This window comes from Passer montanus, unplaced genomic scaffold (assembly GCF_014805655.1).
Source record: "Passer montanus isolate IOZ18808 unplaced genomic scaffold, ASM1480565v1 scaffold12, whole genome shotgun sequence".
Taxonomy (NCBI): domain Eukaryota; kingdom Metazoa; phylum Chordata; class Aves; order Passeriformes; family Passeridae; genus Passer; species Passer montanus.
The window spans coordinates 15,414,997-15,437,906 of record NW_024358722.1 but is presented as its reverse complement, the minus strand read 5'-3'; the positions used below and the strand labels follow the sequence as shown (position 1 = coordinate 15,437,906).

Genomic DNA, 22,910 nt, shown 5'->3' with positions numbered 1-22,910 from the left:
ACTAGGCTGTGAAATGTCATAGCTCAGGAGCAAAATCCCTGAAGAATAGAGGTAAAACATATGTTTGTTGAAATTTGAAAAGAGGAAATGCCTTGAGAACACTTCCTAATTTTTCAGGTTTGAGTCTAAACTGCCCAAAAAGAAAAAAAAATCTTATAAAATCTTCTATCTCCTCTCTTTCAGTTACCTGTGCAGTTCAGTGAAATGTGAATATCCCAGCTCTACAGACAAGTCTATTTTGATGAATACAGTATAAATGGTGGAAAAACAAAGGCAAGCAATCAAAGTTGTCCAATTATCTTTATTTGGAAGTTCTTCAGCTTCTCCTGCTCCCATTACCCTATTTGTAATGTTCCTGGGTGTCCCCACTGCAAAGAACACTTTACTGTGTAGATGAACTGCAGAATGTAACTACTGGGTGTAGTTACTATTACTATTGAACATTCATGTTTTGGAGCATCCAGTGTTATGAATAGAAAAGTTGTACATTTTTTTAAGTTGCAGAGTTAACAAGTCAAACCAATTGCTGCTAAGTTGGAATTTTAACTGTTTGTTGTTAATAACTTCATGTTGTAATCATCTGTTTTTAATAGGTTTTCTCTAATTACCTGTTGATGGTTGCTAATCCCTCTTCCGTCTGGTGTCTCCCTGCTGCTTCCTGGAGGATGACACCTGAGACTGAGGAAGGGGAGGTGACATCAGAGCTGGTATGCAAATGAGGAAGCACCTCACCAAATATAGGAATAAAAAACCCTAAAACAATGTGCCACTATGGAATTAAGAGATCTAAGTGATGTCTAAAGGTGAGGAACTGAATCCAGTATCTGCTAAGATCCTTTTTACCTTTTACCCTAACCTCAAGGATGTCGGCTAGGAAGAGGACCTCGAATGTCAGACTGAAAAATTGGAATTTCCTGGTGCTTTCCTGAGGACGGAAGTCCCAGCTCTGCCTGCAGACCAGCGGACAGAGCTGCACTCATTCTCCTTTTCCCTATCACTCCTGGAGAGCAGTGACAGTGTGTGTGTGTGAGCCATCAGTTCTCCCCACTTGGGCTAATATTTAATAAAGGCATTAAAAAAGGAGAAAGATCTCCTGCCCTATTTATTTCATCCAGTATGTCGCCAAATATCAGTATTTATAATTATGGGTTACAATGTCATAGCCAAATATTTGCAGCTATAAAATGTCCTTGAAAGGTCCAGCTAGAATGAGAAAGTTAACCAGTTTCTCTCCTCCTCGTTTCTGAAGAGAAAGCCTCAGCATGTTGGAGGATAATAAATTCCACTAGGTCCCTGCAGAAGGAATAATATGCATTAAAGAATAAGATTTTTGAAAGCAATTCATGTTCATTTTCTGAACTAGCCAGCACACTATTTTTCCTATGAGACCATGGGCAATACTGCTTCTTGCTGCTAACAAAGCCATCTTTCTTTGTAGCGTTTATACAGCACTGAATTTTAAATAAAGAAAGAAAGAAAGAAAAAAAAAGAAGTTCCATCTGGCTCTAGCAGCCTAACCAAAGTCCCCAGCCTTTTTTCCAATGCCTAATTATTTTAGCCTATCCTTCATTTGTGTGGAAAACCAGCTGCTGTTTGCCTGACCCTGTGTTATGGATGCATTTAAATTAAATACAAGGAAGACAAGTAATGTAGCCCTGTATGCATACACAGAGACTACTGCCCCAAATATCACTCTCATACTCCACTTATTTTCTGTTTTCATTTCTGGAACTGATCTTCTTATAGCACTCTAAGTGAAAATTTTTTACAAGGTAGTAAGGGGCCTCCTGTACTCAGTAGGTTTATCAAATAGTTTATCAGTTGATCTGACTTTCCAAAAGAGTGTGTTAAAACCATCTCTAGGCAGAATGGCAACTTATATAACCTCTTCCAGGTGATCCTAAATAGCTTCTTTTTCTAGCTGGGCAAACCTTATAATACCAGAATGCTAGTAGAATATCGCATTTCCTCATTTTTTATCATAATTGCTACCAGAGTCTGCTTCCGAGATTTTAATAGAATTTCAAGTTATTTGCTATGATTAATAAGGTGTTGCCTATAAGCTTTAAATTTTTGTCATTCTTTTTGTTTGCCTCTGATGTTGCCCCTATAAAGAGGTGATATTATATTGTTTTGTCCCAGGGTCACTGTTCAGCAAATGACTGATGCGGTTATAGAATATGCAGAGGGTACATGTAACCTCTACTTCCACCTTTTCCAAGGTCTTTGTGAAACAATGTTTGCAGCACATGAGTCTTATTTCATGGGAAAATAATCTTTACTATTTAGAAGCAGAGATTTATTTTAAGAAGAGATATTAAATCTTGGAAATTTTCTTTTTTTGTCTTTGTAGGATCAGATCATATCAGTAAACCAATGTTAGAGCAAGCTCAGTTGGGATGAAGAGGCCCTTTTACAAACCTCTGAAGTTTTTGGGGTTTTACTGATCATTACAATTTATATACCCATATTATAATAAAGTACAAATAGTAAGATTTTAGCTCACTTATTAAGAAAGAATATATAGATAATATAATTTTACATGAATCAATACTAAAATGAGTTTTCTACAGTATTTATGAACATTTTTGTACTGTAGCAGATCTGAAAGCTGATATTTAGTAACTTTCTGGTGACGAATATGATTATCACTATTTAGAGTTTTAGTGAGAAAATAAAAAAGAATTGTAGACATAATACAGGCCTACATGAAAAAAGATTCCTAACAGACCTAATTATTGTTAACAGTTAGCATTGATTGTAGAGGATTCAAAAGAAATACTATGAGAGATTTAGTATATTTATAACTTTCAGTAATTCTTGACACACATTATATCTTCCTCTACTTTTTGAGTGAAAAAGTTTAAAACCTCTATTGTTAATATCTCTGACCCTGAAAAAGAAATAGTAAAAGAACTGGTATGAACTGCTTACTTAGGAATGTATGGGGCTCTTTCAGGAAAGGAGGAGACTTTAAAATACAAGTTATGACCAACATTTCTGGACTTTCACCATCCAGACCCCTAAAGGAAAGTGACATTTGTGTATCAATAATAGAGGTCCTGGGCCAATGGGACCCACAGGAAGTAAAATAAACTCTCTCAAGAGCCTGTCAGGTTGCAGAACTGGAGAGGATTAACAAATGGCAGAGACATTTTTTGGAGGTCTAATTTGGTGGCAAACATACAGATTCTTCTTCTGGTTGTCTTGACTAAGATCAGCTCTGTTCAGAAATAAAAGTAGCAACTATCAGCCCTCAAAGCCAATGTGCTCTCATCTTACATTTTATGGACATGACTAACAGAAGAATTAAATGTGCAGACTCATATATAGAAAAGGCTAAAAACCAAACCTGTCATTTAACTTATTTTACAATGAGAGATAAGAAAATCAAGGATATAATGAGTCCATTACTTATTTTTTAGATAAGCTTTCCCTAGCTTTATTCCCATTTAAAAAGTACATTAAACTCAACACAAATGTTTTTGACTTCTCTTTTTGAAAGTTTAATGCCACGATGTCCAAGTTTAGTGACTTTCAGAGAACACAAATACTGCTGAGACAAAAATGCTGACAGCTAGACTTCAAAAATAGTTTTGGATGAACTCAGATTAGGAGTAGTTCATACGCATTTTCCAAAAATGGACATAACAGCTGGAGAATTTTTCCCCCCATCCAAGAGGTTACTGTGGTCTGTGGGTTTCTTTGTGTGGGGAGCTTGCATCTTTATACAGAGAAATATAAGAAAACAGCCTGCAATAAGACACAAAAATAAACCAAAATGTAATATAAAAGTCTCTGAGGTCTTGGGAATTCTGGGTAAAGTTAGTCAATAACATTATGGAAAATGAAGCTATGAAGTGTTCCTGAGGAGGTTTTAGGCTCCAGAGAAACAATCAATTTGAAGATGAGATATGCCAAACATACCAGAAACAGACCTTTACAGTGAGCTTAGCAAAAGTGAACTGTTCTTTGAGGAGTGAGGCTGAAATGCAAACCAGAGACTTTAAAGAAATCCTGCAGTTTAAAATGTACAGGGTGGCAGATTAAATGAGCACAAGGAACAGTTTATTGTTGTAAATTATGAAGCCATGAACCTTTATTTCTTTTCTGTCATCTCTTCAGCAATCACAGGAGATGCATTTGTTTATTTGATGTAAACTCCCAGGAGATGCTCCAGCAGTGTTGGCATCAGCAGGAGGATTTCTATTGCCTTTGGTGCACATTAGCTCAGGTGCTGACTCTTAGCAAAAGCCATCAGCGCAGGTACATGCAGCTTCCATGGAAAATACTGATTCTAGGGACATAATGTGTGTACCAGCTGGGTCTGATACAACACAAGCTCATTTTTCCCAGTTGCACCTTCCACTCCACCCAAAGGAAGGTGCTGCATCCTAAAAAGCTGCAGCAGTTCTAGCTGTCAGTAATTCTACTCCTCTGCCACTCCAGGGGTTCGTTTTCTTCCAGTTTTGCTTCTGGGTGTAACAGACCTGATCCCCAGCTCTCACTTCATTCTTAGCAATGTGCAAATCATCCCATCAGCACATAGATTGCATTTCAGATGACTGAACGTGCCAATGCCGTAGTCAGTTTTTCAGTGGTGCACATGTCACCTGAGAACACCAGAGGTGAAATTGAAGCTTCCTTCTACACATTCTCTCTGTGCAAGACATGGAAGACCAAGATGAGCCCCTTCCAAGTCCATCTTGAACTGATTAAGAATGGGGATCACTGTGTGCCAACTTGCACTTTTAGTTTCAAAACTGCAGTAGAAATTTATCATCCTGTCAACTCTGGTTCCCTGAAGTACTTTTCAGATAGAAATTCAAAGGGGGTCAAAATATCTTTTCAATTGGCAACTACTCTTCAGCATATTAACATTTTACTGTAGGTAGCATTTTCATCCAGTGCAATGCAACACTCCCCTGAAAATCATGGGAAATGACGGAGCAGCAGGAATGTTCCCTCTGCAGGTATCAAAGCACAAATATGCCTTTGTCAATTATTTCCGCCCCCCACTCAGTATTTTCTGTTGTAAGAATTTTTGTTAAAAAAGAAAATCAAAAGCCATGGTGATATTGACCATTCATTTTACAGGTAGCAAGATAAATGAGGGACACATATTGCCTGCTTTAGCACTTCACCTTTTATTCCTACCCACTCTGAGAAGAGAGGAAGCATATGGAGCTGCTGCTGGATTGGATTTTGGCTAGGAGCAGGAGATCCAGTAGCAATTCCAAAGCTGACCCAGAGCTGCAGGATGATGCTGCAATCAGTCTGATTGGTGAGAACGGTTTGGCCCCAGCACTTTGGCTCCGGTTGTTCCGTCCCTTGTCCAGAATGCTCCATATCATCTTTCCCCACAATTACTGTGGAAAGTTTCTGTGAGAGACCTTGCGTGCTGAAAGACAAGCAAGAGGTCTGCAATTTCAGCACATAAATCCAAAAATAGGAAGGTGCAGGCAGAATCTCTGTGTTCTGGAGAGAAGCAGTGTGCAGGCACACATGAATCTGCCAGCATGAGCTAACAGGAGATAATGTTTTCTCTTTATAAAGCACATCTATGGGATGCTTGTTCAAATGACTACAGAGAGACCTATGGAAAAATATAGCAGATTCTTTAGTTATCTTCACCAAAGTGACTGATGAAAGTATGCAGAAATTGAAAATAAGATATTATTCAGCTCTTCCTTAACAAATAGAATAAGTATATTGTAGTATACACACAGATTGTATCCACACACTCTTGTGACTGATCTGATAAAGCAGATTATTTTTTAATTTGTCTCGATTTAATGAGATCTACGTTTTCCAGACATCTAAAAAAAACTAACTGGTGTTTACATGGAGACAGACATTAAAGGGATAGGCTGCTTTTGAAAATATATTTTCTAGAGAATCCTTCTGTGTCTTCAGCTTTCATCTTTCACTGAATTACTTGACCTGATGACCACCAGCAGGCAGGATGTGCCAGACATGTAGGAAGGACATAATCTGTTTTTTCCCATTTTCAGCACTACCATCCTCCCTGACTTTTATTTTTTATTCTTCCTTTTTGCTGGAAAAGCAGAAACCCTCCTCTTCTTTGAGTTTCCCTGCTTTTTTGCCACCAAGAAACATACCAGAAATATTAGATCTGTGTTTTTCAACTTGACTGTTACACATGTCAACTCTCATGTGCTTCTCACATGTTGTCAAAATTAATCCCATTGTGGTCAGCAGTGAGAGGAAGTCAAATGGGAACATGGCCAACTACTCTTTGAGCTGCACTGCCATGTATCTGTCCTTATAGCAGGGCTCACAAGCAGGACAAAGAAACTGAGCTGCAAATTGTCTAAAACCATTCCCAACAAGGCAGGATGCAAAGGGATGGTACTTGTACCCTAACCAGCTTCTGACCTATTCTCCTGACTCTGGATGCAGGTAGCATCTTCCATCACTTACTATTTACACCCTTGGTTCTTCTCTGGAATCAGTAACCAAGTAATTTGAATTCTCTAAACTGAATGCGATTTCAGCTGGTTGTTTTCTTTTTTTTTCCAAATCAGTTTGTTCCAATTTTTCCCACTTTACAGCCATAAAGTGTCCAAAGAGAGTTGACAGAGATGGGCTCATCCCTTCAGCCTGATGTGCATCAGTGCTCTCAAGATAGATAAAACAAATGTCAGGGGAGCCACTTCATTTTCTGGAGCAACAGGAACACTGATAGCTCTTGGTAGCTTTAGCAGAGTTTGCATCTTCTTGTTCAGGCTTTGCAATCAAAGCAGGTTTCAGAACAATCCTCAGGGACTTCCCTCAAAAGCAAATATCCTTCTAATTACTCCAGAAGGGATGCCCAAGACAAAGGGATAATTTTCTGGCGTCTCTTAAAAAGTAGGGAATAAAATTTTCTCAAGGAAAAATCTGATTGCTCTTCATCTAGTACAGAAACAAGGGTAGAGGGAAAGAAAGATCATGATTTTTGTCTGCTGTCGTCTTTTCATCAGAACAATGTGAAGAGAATATTCTAAACCTCAGACTCTTCTCTGCCAGTTTCTCTCCTCCTTTCTCACAGTGATTATTTCAGAGGCATAAAGGTATTTCTTTTTCTGTTGGATGTGTATCAGAGCATGGTGCTTCTCAGTCTAACACTATGAGGCAACTGCAGATGCATGCCTGAGCTGAACATATGTCATGAGCACTAAAGAGCATTATGGCATTAGGAAGAGAGAAAAATCTGGTTTTGATTACTGATAATTATAGATAAGCTGTATCTGACAGTCATTTTCTGACCGCAAACTCAAATCAATCAATTAAAGACAGCATGCAGCAGCACCCCTGTTTAATAATTTCCAGGCTCTTTAATATGATCCATTACTTTGATTGATAGCATGTCAGAGCTGCTGTGTACTGTTTGTTGTTGCTGCTGTGGGTCAAGTACACAGCTGCTTTCAGGCTAATTTCCAGGACACAATTCACTATTTCAAAAAAAAAAATAATCTATTTATAGATTAGCCATGACTATTAAATCATCCTCTTGGGTTAATTAAATAAATATTGCAGCAGATGATGATATCTTTTTGATATCTGGACACATGGATAGGTGCAATTTTTAATAGAATGTATCAGTGTTTCATTATGGTGGAAAAGATGATGAAATAATGTAAGTTCAACTGTATTCCTACCTAGTTCCTATTCTTAAAGGTTTTTCCCATGGAATTTCAAATGCAGGAGAGAAGTTTGCAATGGTACCTGGACAAAGAGTTACTGCCAGATTGTAAGACTCTTCACTGGAACCACTTTAAACAACTGGGTTGTCTTTTGCTGAAACATGTTGTGTTTCGAAGCTTTGAAAAGAGATGTTCTGATGGTTTAGTAATGATCAGCTAACCTTTTCAGAATGTTATATTTGCTTTATTTGCTTTAGGATAATTTTAAAATCAGATGTTTTAAAATATTGAGATATTTAATGTCACATACACAAAAAAAAAGCTAAGTCAATCAAGTTATTATGATTTTATCAAAATGAAATATTGTGAATGACACAAGATTATTTTTCATAGGATTTTCCTTCAGGGATAAATTTTCAATTTTTAAAAGATATAATTTGTTTTTCTGTAAAAAAGCTGATTTAAATAAATTAATATTTGTAGTGTAAATCAAATAATTACATCAGTAATTTTTCAGTCAAATTCCAAATAAAAGTGGATAATAGCTTATACTTTCCAGGCAGTGTCAGCCAGCATGGCACTAATTCGTGACTAGATTTATCAGAAAGGCTCAGACTCATCCATGGAGCAATAATGGTCATTTTCATTTAGGTATATGCTCCAGTTACACACAGAAATTAAAATAAATTAAATCTCTGAGAAAAGAGCTCAGCATAATGCTGAGATGCAGGACTTTGGATTTCTATCATCAGCTTTGTCATTCTGTGTTTCCTAAACTATATTCAGTTAACATATTTTTAATGTTTGGTAGAATCTGAGCTGCTTCATTTCAGTTAAAAAAATTAATTTCTAAGATAAATTGACTGAAACCAGATTAACCTATTTTGTAAGAAAGTGTAATTTTACTAAGCAAGGATATCTGTACCAGGATTCAACACATTTTAATAAATACATTTTAAAATAAGGATGGACTGTTCCTGATTTTTTTTGTATTCCAGTATTTCCAGACTAAAATGTCTCTCCATGCCACTGTCTACATTACTCAAAAAAAATTACATGAGTAGCAAAAATCGAGCATCTCCAACATTATAAAGTCAAAGCTGGTTTCTGTCAAACATTGCAAGTGAGTCTCAGCTTGGTTACCTTTTGACATTTCCAGCAGTCCCCTTATACAAACCCCATAGGCAATGGAGACAAGTAGGACCTTCCAGGACGCAGCTCATCTCATCCCCAAGCATGTCACAAGCATGAGGCCCTCAAAGTGCTAATATGTCACCACAGTCACCAAGAGGAGCAGAAGGTGACCAGCTTGGCTGTAGACATGTGCATGTGGCCACATAAAGCTCCTGTGCAGAATCCAGCTCCCCAAAGAACTGGGATATCTGACTTGTTTTCTTCCTTCTCCAGAGGGCTCTAGGTAGGCTGGGATTAGGAATTCACTGCCACAGTAGCAAGCAAATTCCACCCATGGTAGTTTGGAATGATTTTGGGCAGGGGTTGATGTGGGTGACTCTTCCCCTGTCTCAGGAGCAGAAAATGTCTTCTGTGCACAAGCTGGTCCATCACTGAAGCACCTCGTCCTGCTGCAATGTACAAGCATCTGGGTAGGCACACTTACCAGAGTCCCCCTTCCACCCCACAAATTTAAAAAAAAAAATTAATTTAGTAGAGATGCTTTTAAAAGAGTCTTTCCTTTTGTTTGTGTGAACTTCCTCTTGATCTCCTTGAGTATTTTGCCTGTCTAAGGCGTTTCAGCAGGACCCAATGCCAGGGTGCACAGCAGAAACTCTTTGTCTCTTCACTGGAATATTATCAGCTGATCTGAATACACTCTTTTGAGATTGTTTATTTACAATATTCCTCTTGGAACATTTACACTCCACTGATGACTTGAAATTTAAGCAGTTATTTATAATCAGGTTAAATTGTACCACATTTTTATTCCACTCACAAGTGAAGTTAGTTATCAGATTACATGTCTGTTTCATTCCTTTTATCTCTGATACAATGCCTTGCTCTCAACAATGGCATCAAATGAATTTACATGTCTGACTATAAATCATGCACATGTCGAAACAACAATGCTGAAAGGATTATCATCACCCTCTGTAATTACAATAATGGAAAACAGATACTGAAAGGACATTTTTCTAATCCTTGAAAATCCCTGAGGAGGTAAATTTACTTTTCCTTGGGGAATATTTAACACAAGTAAAATTATTGGTTTATTCGTCTGTTGAAAGAACTGAGCTTTAATAAGCACAATGTCACAATATAAATTTAAAGTATATTTTATTGTACCATAGTGGTGGGGGTCTCCAGATGGTCCTGATATACACAGTTTTCCAGGGAAGTGCTTTTTTGACTGAGAACACTGATCACTGTCTGATGAAATCCTCTGTCATAGCTGAGGTGCACTACTGTTTGTGGGAGCCCGTTGCAAGCAGCATGAGAAAATATCATCCCCTAAGACATAACAGGCATTTTGTCCGGGAGCTGGGTTGTAGTGGAGCTGGGTGTGGTGGTTTGCTAGAGATTTTGGAAGAGAAGAATTTCTTCATCTCTTTGACCAACTCCATTTAAGAATGGATCTAGGTGGTATAATAAAAGAAAATAAGAAAAACTGAAAAAAAGAAACAGCTACATACCATCTTTTTTTTTTTATTTTATTGTAACAAGAGTGCATCCACCTCTTAAGTCCTGAATTTTAAGCTCTGAAGTCTAAATTGAGTCATATATTTTAGGACTTGAGCAAATCTTGGTGGATACATAGGCTTTTCTTGTCTTCATGGCAGCTAATTCTGTACCACAGAATCAGATTTCTTAATCCAATATTTGAAGGCAAAAGTTGACTACTGTAGCAGATAAATACCACATCTCATGGTGTTTGCCTCTACTGTTGTTTCTCTGCCACCCAGCAAATAATTTTAAGCTAATGCTATTCTGACTCTGGAGCAATAACCTTCAACTTGGGTACTGTAGTGATGGGACAGGAGCTCAGATTTAAATGATCAGTCTTTGCCCATCCAGCACATTTTGAATTTTACAGGGTAAAATGCACTCATACATGCAGTTTGTCAGCTGTGGGGGCAGCAATCTCCAGCAGGCAGAAGCAGCAACCTCTTCCACTTGTGTGGTAAGAGCTAGAAGTTCACAGCCTAAGCCGTGAGGTTTTGGTTCCAGGGGTAGGCCACCTGCTGCTTAAAGAAGGCAGCCACAACAGAACCACACTAAAATGTTCAAATCAGGTTTATTATCCACCAGCATGACTGTGTGCCACTCAACCTTCTTCTCTGGTCACTCTTTCCACCAGGATTCTCTAGCATGTTCTGGCACTTTTGTCCAGCTTCAGCAGCAGGGAGGGCACAGTTCTGGTCTCTGAATTTCCAGATGGACACTGAGAGGAAGCAACAATTAAAAGGAGTACATGGAAAAAAAAGAATAGCTTATAAAGAAGCACTGTTAAAACACCTTATTGGGCCATGTTGGGTCTAATTCCGTACAGCATGGTTTGTGTTTATGCTCTTGGAATAACAGTTCTCAAAGATAGTGAATATCCCCAAAACAAATGCTTTATTGTAGAGTTGTTCAGCAGAGCTGCTTGTAAAAAATTCCACCTGGATTTCTCCCTCAGCAAGCCCATCTCACCCTTCAGCAAGTACCTGCCACATGCTTGGGGAAGAAGCACTCCCCCTGCTTGTGGTTAGCAAAGGGCTCTCTCCATTTGAAGAGGGCTTGCTTTCTCTCCTGCCTACTTGTTTGTCTCCTGGTAGAGCTGTGGAAGCTCTTGCGAAATGTGTGGGTTGCCAGAAGAAAACATTGCTCTGCCTTGTTTACAGAATCCAAGCTCCCTTAAAACAAACCAATAATGGTTAAAGAGAGTACCTTGTGTCCTTCTTCAAAGGATAGCCAGCACATGGATGGCCAACCCAGGGCACAGGCTGAACGCAGCTTTTGAGAAACATAATTTGGTCTTTTCTTCTCATTTGGTGATGGGAAGAGTAAATTGCCTTTTTCCTGAATGGGATCACCTCTTTTCAGATGTATTGGAGGAGTCAGTCCTGCAAAGCCAAAGTAGTGAACATGAATTGTCCATGCACAATTATCAGTATGAAAAGGAAATATGGGCTCGGTGAAGCTACATTTACAAACCTAGGCCAAATCTGGAGTAAATCTGCTAGTAAAGTGTCTTGAATATGAGCTGGGAAGCTACCATTTGTAATCCATCCCTGAATACAGGTCCTGACTCCTTTCTCTTCTCTTCAGATGATCTATTAAGTCTTCTGGAGCTATCCATTTTCAAAATTTGAATATAACGTCAGAGACTAGGATTTGTCTTCTCTAGTTTTAGGCATATACAAAACAAACATATAAATCTAAGCTTGTTACTGAGACTCCTTTCACAGTCAATAGAGGTCTCTTCAAAATAGACAATAGAGTCTGGGATCAGGTGGGTCCATACTTCCACTGATAAACTGATTGTATCTCAGAGAACTCTAAGGTATGATTATCTGACTAGATCTGGTTCAGACACCTACAGTGTAGCCCCCTAAAATTAGGAAAGATGGATCCCAGTGAAGGAAATGAGCATGAGCAGATCTTGTAAAACTTTACTCATTCTATAGGTACAGAGCATCAGATTTTTTAGTTTTTCCTTACTTTACTAGACTGTTGCAAAGAATTTTACCCTAGATAAGAATTTCTCTCATGTAAGATTTTGCAGGAGTAATTCCCCCTTGTCAGAGTAGCCAAAGTTCCTGTTGGAGAGCCAGAGGCACTCTTCTGAGAGCTGACAAGTATGAACTGATGGAACAGTCCATCATGCCCTCACCACCAGGAGAAAATCAGTACATAATCAGTCCTAGATCTAGGAGAATCATAAATTACCTATGCAGCCTCTTCTCTGAGGGTAAACATGGATCACCTGGGAATGATTGCGCAGGAGACCTTCACAAGGACTGGAAACTTGCCCTTCAAGTCAATAACATTTTGCTTAAATCCTGTGAAGGTCTCTATAGACACGGCCACCTTGGGCACTTAGCCTGTACTTTCTCATGCCCCCACAAACACAAACAGGGCCTTAGCAAAGAGCTTTTTGCCAGCTCTCAGACCTTCCAGTCACCTCCCAGACCTCCACCCACTCATTTCCTGAATGGCACCTTTCAGAGTTCTTACCACACCACCGAAGGAGCAGGTGCTAATCCTAACTCTAAATAAATATTTCCTGTGTCCTTTATGGTCAAACCTGAACCATAGTAGCCTTCTTCAAATTTCCTGCCAGCTCATCCCAGGGAAAGAGTGAGAGTTCATGTTTTCTTTGTACATTGTCACCACTAGATAAGATCACTATTACTACAAGGTGCACCTACAACACAGAGCAGAGCTGGTATTTGTGTTCAGGGTGTAGTGTCATGGACTTAGACTCCAGTTCAACAAAAAATGTATAATAATAATACAATATATATAATGTCCATGAATCTTGCATTTGAAGAAGACTTTAAATCTACTGCTGAGACAAGACTGAATATTGGCTGCCCTTCATCTCAGAATATTATTACACTTGGTGCAGTAGTCAGCTTGCAGCAGCCATTTAAATGCCTGCAAATATATATAAACACAGATGCCCCACGTTTAATTTCTGTTGCATCAGACTTAACAGAAAAAGCCAATGTCCAGAATTTCTGATCCCTCCTCCTTTTCTCCAGCAATGCTCAGATGGGATATAGTGAGAGGAACATCATGCAAAGCACACTGATATATCACCCTGACCCTAAGGCCTAAACCTTCAGACAATATTACTCAGTCAAATTATATTCAGTTCTGTACAAACATCTAAAATAGATGAGTCTGAAAGAAGAAATGCTGCCCCAAGACATTTCAAAGACATTTGCAAAAAGATACCGCTCAGGATTTTAGAGTTCTTGTTTTCATTACTCTGCGCTCAAGTATTGGCCAAGTATCAAAGCTCCCGAAAGCAACAAGACAACTGGGATATATAAAAAATGGGAAAAGAGCTCTCAAACTGTCCCTTGAAAGAAAGACTTCTTTTCTCTGAAGTTTTAGTCTCTCCTGCAAGGTTTCATTTTTACGATATTTTTAAATCAATCTACAGTGATTCTTTAATTACACTGCTATCAATACAGCAACAGTATATCCTAAAAGCATTACAAATACATACTGAAATTAATGTGCCTAGACTCCAGGGTTCAGACTACCATGTGCAGTCTCAACATACAATGCTCTTTTGTTTTGCCCTTCTAATTTAGCCTTTGGAAAGTTCTCTGTGACAGCCAAATCAAGTGGTTTCGGAGAGTGGCAATACTTGCAGCAATCATTTCCACTTTCTTTCCAAACGTTTCATCAATCATTTCCACTTTCTTCTCTTTTAAAAAAAGTGCATTCAATTCCCACTTTAATTAAGAAGCTGAAAACACTAGGTGAGGCATAAATAACAGAAAGACTGTAGAAAATACATGTCACCAGCAGACTATCTCCAGAAATGAAATGGACTTTTCCAGGTGATTGAAACACTGCTTTTAATAGCATCAAATGTTAACTATTGTATATCTCAGTGATCTAAATTGAGTCATATAAAACTTTGTCCTTAACATCAGGAAAATAAACAAACACAATAGAAATATGACGCCCTCCTGTGAAGCTGTACCAGTCTGATACTTACAGCTGTAGGCACTGTAATTCTTTTCTCCTCTCCTATGAATTTTTCATGAAAAAGAAAAGTAGGATCTCAGAGGAGAAATTCTGTCCTCTGGGACAGAATTTTTCATAAATTTCCATTTTGCAGAACTTCATAATTTTGGTTATTTTTCCCTAGAATTTTGGAAGACAAGAAACATCCTTACTGAAATTAAAAAAAAAAAAGACATTAAAGGACCAGAAGTGGTGACAATGTCTCAACTTTTTTTTTTTAATTGAAATTAAATGGATATAATTTATTTCAGTGGCTATGACCTACATAATGCCTGAGGTCTAGTGTGTCAGAGTCAGAGGCTCTTTCTGAACACCGTTTTCACTAGCTGCCTTATTTCTCTTTTGCTATATATGTGTCTTCTACAAAGAGATCTGCTGAAAAACATATTTCCAGAATTTTTTTTTATAAGTTAATGTATGGTGTGGTTGTCTGTGTCAGCAAGGCACTGGAGCTGATGATTCAGGAGGTCCAGTCCTGTGTGTTTGGTTTCACAGACTTATGGCACTGGCCAAGAAGAGGTACTTACCCGAGTCTCAGGTATCCTTGCAACAGCTCAGGAAATAGTAGGATCAAGCCCAGCAGGAAGTTTCTGCTCCCCATAGGTGGATTACTAGTTACAGCAAAATTGATATTGCTTCTCTATCCACTCTCAACCCCCATTTTTTTTTTTTGCAATCAGCATTTTCCCACAAGACTTCCTGGGCATTTATTCATTTAGTGTGATCTAAGCTTGGACAGGTGCAACCTGGGACATGACGTAACTTTTTGGAACTCTGTGGCATAAGCTCTCTGCCTTTAATGGTTTAGGGATAAGGCAGAGGAAGAGATTAAGTCAGTAGAGAAAAGGGGAAAATTTGGTTTGCTGCACTTAAAGGAAGGAGCAGAAGGTAGCCAAACTGCTGTGCCAGGGAAGCACCAGCATACACTGATGGTGGGATCAGAAGATGCAAATTATTTCACCAGGGAGTCTAGGAAGGCAATTACCTAAAGTCACTGGACAATGGAGAGTCAGAGGTGAAGTAGAATAACAGATGACTTGGCTCTGAATGGCAGAGCCTCTATTAGCCTTGTTGTGCTAATTCCCTCACCTATAACTTAGAAGCAATAATAGGAATACTGATCTCCAGGGCTTTGTAAGCTTTTTACCATGCAATTTATAAATGCTATTTCTACAGCACTGACTTCAACTGTGGTACTTAATGTGAATAGGCACTTAGGAAGGAGTCACACAGCAAGTAATGCCTGAACCTTAACATTGCAGACAGCAACTCTGCAAAGAAAAATGCAATGACCTCTTTTTCTCCTTCTTCATGCACAGACTGCAGATTTTCAACCAGGGGTCCCAATGAGTGAGGAAGGTGCTGCTGTGAGATCCATCCCTGTTCTATGCCAGGTTTTCTTCCTGGCAGTGCACCAGGGCCAGGTGGACTCCCTGGCCACAGAGACTCCTGACTGTGGATTTCCTGCTCAGGCTCAGGGAGATGCAAAAGCCCAAAGTGGCAGAAAACCACACCTATACATAAAAATTATTTTGGTTTTAATAACCAGAGTCAGGCAGAGAGAGGAGTGTGTATGTAAGCATATTTGTAGAAAGGAACACCCTTTGCCTAGTGAAAGAAGCAAAAGTTACTCAGGTGGTTAGGCTAAAGAATGGCAGTATATACTGGCAGCTGTGAGTGAATATCTGCTTTAGAGGTGTGACCCCTTGATCAAGCAACTAAAAACTTTCAAAATGTTATGTTTGAGAGAATGAAGTTTTCTTTTATCTAATACAGTATGTTGTAGAAATAAAATTATCACAGAATCTTTCTGAAGTCGGTAGGTGAGGCCATCATGTTATTTCATCACCCCAAGTACTGATGAAACCTCAGTTATTGGAAAAAGTAACCATACATCTGAGCAGAAAAGACCAAAGTTCAGTTCCCAGAACTGAAAGATAAAGTACAAGAACTGTAGTTTTTCAGGACTTTTTTCCCAGTTCTCTTGATATTTTCAAAGGAGGAGTGAAATAGAAGTCAGAATTAATCTGTCCTAGATTTATTTCAGAAAGATATGGTCAAATTTTGTCAATCACATCACCATCACATTTTACTGTGCCCGTTAAGAGCTCAATTAAACTTGAGAAACCTTTACAAAGTGAGATTTTTTTATTGGTGCCTTGATTACACCCTGTTCCTGGTCTGAACCGTGTGCCCTCCCTCACCACAGTACGTGCTATAAACAGCTGCCCTGAGGGGCGAGAATAGGAAGTGGGAGAATATTTCATCAGGTAATTATTACCATCAAATATATATCTATATATCCTTATATAGGTATGTACATATATTTAAATGCTACAAAACTTGGCAGGATACATCACGGATCTATGTCTGACACATAAACATAAAAGTTGGGCCTCATTCTTTATTGCAAAGTATTTATATAAGGAAAATTGGTTAAAATTGTTCTGCATCCATGCAGACTGAGGATATTCCAAAGCACCACAAAACCAAGTGATTCTACAACATACAAGAGCTGTTCTTGTAAAAATTTAGGTTTTAATGCTATAATTATTCTGTAAGCTGGACTGGAATGTAGAAATATTTTGTAAAGTCAAATTTTACAAACAGACAAAACAAACTGGGAAGTCTACTATTAGATTGTGCTACCATAAGATATTTCAAAAGTAAGAAGGATAATTTCTGAGAAACAAGAGATCGCAAAGTCTTTCCTACTTCATCACAGAGTGTAAAGCTGTGGACATTCAGAGCTTTAATTTCCACTCTGGTAAATACTTGTCATCTTGAAAAGTTTCATTTTAATGGCAGTTTTGGAAGGCAGATGTCTATGGAAGGATATGGTTTGCTTGCTTTTTCTGACAAACTATTATTGCATTTCCCAACATACTATTTTTTTTTTCCTGTTTACAGTCACAGGGATCAAGTTTTTATAATACTGTTACCTAAAGGGAAGGAAAAAGCCAAGCAACTCTTGGAGTTCTCCTGCGAAACCAAAACCCCTCCTGAAGGTTTTGCCAATGATCAGAAAAACTAAAGATAAAATAATAAAAGGAAAGTGCTCAAACCTCTGCTCTATAGTATTTAGCTATCAATATAAGTCCTGTTATTTATATTCAAAAAAAATGAAACAACTCTAATTCCATTTGTCAGCTCACTTCAAAAACATGTTTTGAGTGACTGATAAACATAAACCCTCTAGATTAAGCAATGAATGATGGTGTTCTCCTGCCAGGCACCAAGCAAACAGCAGATCTTAGGTAGAAGGACCTGGGCGTGTTAGGGAGCCAAGAAATAGAGCTGACTTGACATAGTGGCTCTTGGAAATTAAGTACCATTCTTTTGACTGTACATCTCAAGGATCTTTAGGGAGGTGGCCAGATTGTCAGTACCAGAGGAGGCTGAAGCATATGTGCAAAATCAGACTCAAAGGTGTTCTCTGAGTCGATGGCAAAAAAAGAATGAGCCTATGTCAATGTGCTCCTGCCCTACTGTCTTCCCTGCACTTAGTGAAACCAATCAGGGCTGGACAGCTGATGGCTTGCAGAACAGCACAGAGCACTGTGGAGTTTCTCTTTTCCATGAGAAGAGTTCCTATGCCAGTGTCTGGAAACATCCCCTCTCAAAACTGTCTTAACTTCCAGAAGCAAAGATAGAGTCCTCCGCATCTCCCAGACCACCACAGGTTAATTAGCACCCACAAAAATGACCACAGCTGCTTGCAAGATGTTGTTGGGTCTCCTCTGAGACTATCATTACCTGCCTAGCATCAGTGCAATGCTGATATGCAATTTATTCCTTTGGAAGAGCTCCATCATCATATAACAAAGTACCATAAATCTCCCCACGGATGTCATTGCATTGGGATAAGCCAGCACTGAAAGGCTGGAGGGATTGCTTTACACCAACTGAGCTTGCTGTTGGTCTTGCTGTGAGATAATGATTCTATAAGGCGTTTTTCTGGCACCTTTGTTAGGACAGTGCCTCAGACACAGTAGATGGGAAATGAAACCTGTGAGCGCTAATAAAAGTTCACAAGTGCAAGTGCTATTTAACTATGGAACTGAACAGACATTTTTGATTTTTTTCCCCCTACTAGGTCAGGAGACAACGCTAGGTGCTGCTTGTTGTCTGGATGACTGCATGGTCTTTCCCTGGACATGGACATTGTAAGATCAAGCCAAGAGGTGGCAGTACTCCTCCACCATTCCCAGCCCAGGAGATGCCTCATCCTGCAAGGTTCATCTTTGCAGCATCAGTATCATCAGCTTCTTTTCTGGTTTATATGTATTTACATCAGAGAAATAAATATTCCATATTTCTCCTGTCCTGGGAGGGCTTTCCTTCAGCAGAGGAGCTACCTTGGGCTTTGGCATCCTGCAGCAACGGGGGGCACTTCTGCCACCTCCACTGTACAAGAGAGCCCATGGAGCTGCAACAGGTCCCCAACGGTGGACAAGGTTTTAATTTTACTGAGGAGCATGGTTCTTAAAATGCCATAAACTGTGAACGCACAGCTGGAGCAGTTTATGGACTGCGAAGAAACTCTGAGTATTTTATCCTGAGTATTAATTCAAAGGGCATGCTTTGTTATTTCCTGTTTCATTGTTGTTTGTGAAATGGTTTAATGGGTAGTGAGCAGTAAATTGTTTAAAATCTGCTGTGCACATTGAAGCGTTTTTATATTGCTAGAGAGGGAAGGATTTCACTGCCTGGGTGTGAGGAAGAGAGCAAGATTATCCTGATAATGAAAACCACAGTCAATGCATTTACTTTGGAACAATTGCTTCAATGACATTACTATGTAGATATTTTAATCAGAAATAAAAGTGCTAATTCCCAAATGCAGGCCTAACAACAACTGAAACAGCGGCATGCTTTCAAGGGGGAAAAAAAAAAAGGAAGCTTAGCTATTAGTAATGAGGTTTACATGCGGCCAAGGAGAGCATTTTCTGTCAAAAAAAGTGACCCTCTTTAAAATATAAAAGGCAATGTTTATTAAGAACTGGTAATTACCTAATAACAGAATTGGTATGGATCACTACCTCACGTTATCTAGGGTGTTATACCTGTGAAATTTTCTCATGGATAATAAAAACATCCACCACATGGCAGAGGCAGTGGGAACAAGAGCAAAGGCACTGGCTTGCATCCATATGGCTAAACTCTCATTACCTCTCCTCGACATCATGGGCTCATCTATTCTGACTTCTGGAAACATTCTCTGCCTTATGCTCTCCCTTGAACAGTGCCCAGGAATGCTAGCTAGCTCAGTGCACCCTAACTATATAGATATAGATATAGATATAGATATAGAGGGGACTGTATTTACTATGTGGTTTCCTGAGCAGTGCAGCATGCCAGCAATGAATCAGCAGAGATGGCTGGGCAACAGTGCCCATGTCTGTGTGCTGGCACTGCTTGGTTTGCTGGCATGGGTGTAGCCAAGGAAGTTATGTATGAGCTGGAAGTCCTTGCCCACTGACCAGACACCCCCAGGATAGCAATCCCTTTGTGCCTGGCAGAGCTGCTGTCCCAGGCCAGTCTATTGCTACATGCACACATGTGTAGCTGGTTCTGTGTGCTCCTCACTCAGCTTTCTCTGCAAAGATGAAACACTTAAAAAAAAAAAAATTCACTCTGGGTCTTTTTTTGGACTTTACAACACGATTCATGACTTCTCAATATATCATGGCTGGTGTGAATCAAATTTTGAGCTTATTTCTAATCCTTCTTCATGAAAATACTGCCTCTCCCTTGTGGCTTTTCTGATTTGCCTCAGTGTCAAAGAGATCAGAATCAGTCCCTAGGCCTGGTTTCAAAATAAACAAAAGGCAATAGGACTTTGAGTTCCTGCAGAAGGCCAAATACTGAAAGGGAAACTCACGGTAAGAGATCCTCATGCAACCTGAAAATCCTCTGATCTCTATGGAGGCAACATAAACAGGTTGAACAAGAGTTACAGGGAATCCTTCTTAAAGTGGTTGTGTACCTGACAAGAGAACCAGGTGTCTTGGCAAAAGGAACCCTTTGAGCTAAATAGAAAGCCCCTAAAAGGGGTGATTCTCATGTTTTGGACAGATATGGCAAACAGGTTTTTCTTCAGCTTCTAAAGTATTCAGCCTTCAATGGTGGTGACAAACCCTATTTTACTATCTTTTTGGAACAAAAATGAAGGAAAAGGCTTTTACAGCAAGGCTAAACTCCATTATAAATGGGATCATGTAAAGAACTATAGTTATCCTTGTTCAGTTTCTGTACATTTATTTTTACTGAAACACCTAAGGCAAAAAAGAAAAGGTTTCTTCTCACAGTAGTTAGGAGCAGTGAGGTGCCTTCCCTGAATTGGCCACTGACAAGTCTGTGGACTAGACACATGAGGGCTTTGAATTTTGATTCAATGTCAGCACTGGCCTGCCAAATGGCATGAGTGAACCATCTTCTTGCTAGTTGTTGGTCTTGACTGCTTAAAATGCAAGTTCTCAGAGCAGGAAATATCATTCTTCCTTCCATCTCCTGCAGAGGCATTTTGGTTTCAGCTGAAAGGTGCAAGTGCTAAGGTAAAAACCCTCTTTCATCCATCTATTTTTTCCAAAGTTTTTGACGTGGAGCTTATGAGTGTACACTCATATCCAGGAGGAATATGTTTGGGGTAGGATTATCAAATCATTAAGTGATATTCTAATTTTGCACACTTTGAAGGCATTAGCAATTTTATGTCAATCTTCACCAAGAACAGAAATAAGTCATTGTGGAAAAGTTTTTTTATAAATGCTACCTTACTTTTCCTTTTTGAGAGTTACCGCTCACCTTTTGCTAAGAGGGTGTTAAGGGGTTTTTGAGACTATTTTTTTTAAAATTAGTTTTTTACATAGAGGTAACCTATCAATGTACAATTGCCTCCTTATGAGAGAAGTTGGGAATGGCCAAAGAGATTGCACAGCTGGTCCTACCAACTACCAAATACATATTACAGGAAAAACATTTCTACTTTTTACAAAACCTTGAGCCAAAGTTGAGTATATGAATTCAGGAAAGTTTCTCAAGATTTGTAACCATTCTAAATAAGGTAAAAAAATATTCACAGACTTCTTACCAAGGCTGGTAGCAAACTCTCCAGGTTTACTCACAGGCTTTCTAGTACTCACTGTTTCTCTCTGGGCCAAAAGTCCTCTGAGGATGAACTTATTTCCAGTGGTTTTTGCCACTTTTGCTCTCATCCAAGCCAGAAAAGCAGAAAGCTGTAGCAAATAATGAACTAATACAACTCTAAGCCATAATTAGAGTTGTGGCCAAAGACACACCCTTAAACTTCACTGCTGTGTGGAGGCTGCTGTAAGAGGTTTAGTAAGACTTTGCTTTGTAAAATAAGGAAAGGTCAGAGCTGTGTTTGTGGTGGGACAGTGCTGGGGAGAAGCTAAATAAACACCTGAAAAAGAACCTTTCCCTGTTCCCGATGGACCTGTTCACCTTTGTTCAATCCCACAGTTCTGAGGAAGCAGGGATTAACAAGGCAACACTGGAGCCCATTTATGCATTTATGGGGGATGCATTTATGGTTGCATTTATGGGGGATGGCACCACTGCTCTCCTGATGGGATCAGTATCTCCGGTCCAGGTTGTCAGGGGCATAAATCTGCAAGTGTCCAGAGAGGACTCAGATCGCACACAAAAATCCTTGTCTGAGGCTCATAGGGGACAATCTGCCCACTGGAATATCCTCAGCTTAACTGCCACAATGCTAAAACAATCAGCTGGATCAGCACAGAAACTCAAAGTAGAAGAGGTGGAGGCCCCAGATTCCTAAAGATTCAGTAGGGAATCGTTGGTATCACTGAAGTGTGAACCCAATGGCAAACAGCAAATGCTTCCCAGAAGAGGAACCTGCTAGAGAAGGGTGTTTTTTTTCTCACTGGAGCTCAGATTGCTGCTTGCATTTTCCCAACTGTTGAGAATTTGGTAGGCAATAAATACCTGTCAATGGAGAGCTTGTTCTTCAGAACTGAAGTGGAGATGGGACTCCCAAGGGCAGAGTATCTTCAGCAGGAAGCAGTTTCCATTGACTCTTCCAGCCAAAGCCTCATAACTCTCTTAGAAACACTGCCTAAACCAAAAAGAGTCCTCAAAAGGTCAAAGCTTGCTTTGTGGTTCTTTAGTGGAGCCCAGAGAGACCTTGAACTTAAAACCAAATATTTAAACCTGTGTATGTACTTATTTACAAATCAAGGGACAATTCTTCCTTTTCATTGCCAAACCTTCATTATGTTCGCAATGAAGCAGACATGAGCAGGGCCTGTCCTCTAGCCCTGGTCACTTCTAGTCACCATTAATTTTTGCAGTAACATGGACACATGGAATGAGCTTCCTGACATAGTTGGGAAGAGTAACTCAGCTATGGCAATAGTCTAATCTCTTTTTCTGTTCATGGCTTGCATAAAGACATCATAAATAATGGTGTCAGTGCTTTTCACATTAAATCCCTGCACCTATAGGATATCACAGAAGGGCTACAATAGGTCTAAGTTGCCTTGACAGCATAAGGCTCAGCAGAGATGG

General features: G+C 39.3%; 1 long non-coding RNA gene across 1 annotated transcript; it reads right to left on the bottom strand.

Annotated features, from left to right (window-relative positions):
• Nucleotides 1–10,882: 10,882 nt before the first annotated feature.
• LOC120497046 lies at nucleotides 10,883–22,445 on the bottom strand. Its single transcript, XR_005626425.1, has 3 exons — nucleotides 22,329–22,445; nucleotides 11,535–11,710; nucleotides 10,883–11,046 (listed from the first exon to the last, which is right to left on the bottom strand). It is a non-coding gene; the product is annotated as an uncharacterized LOC120497046 (long non-coding RNA).
• Between the last annotated feature and the right edge of the window lie 465 nt (nucleotides 22,446–22,910).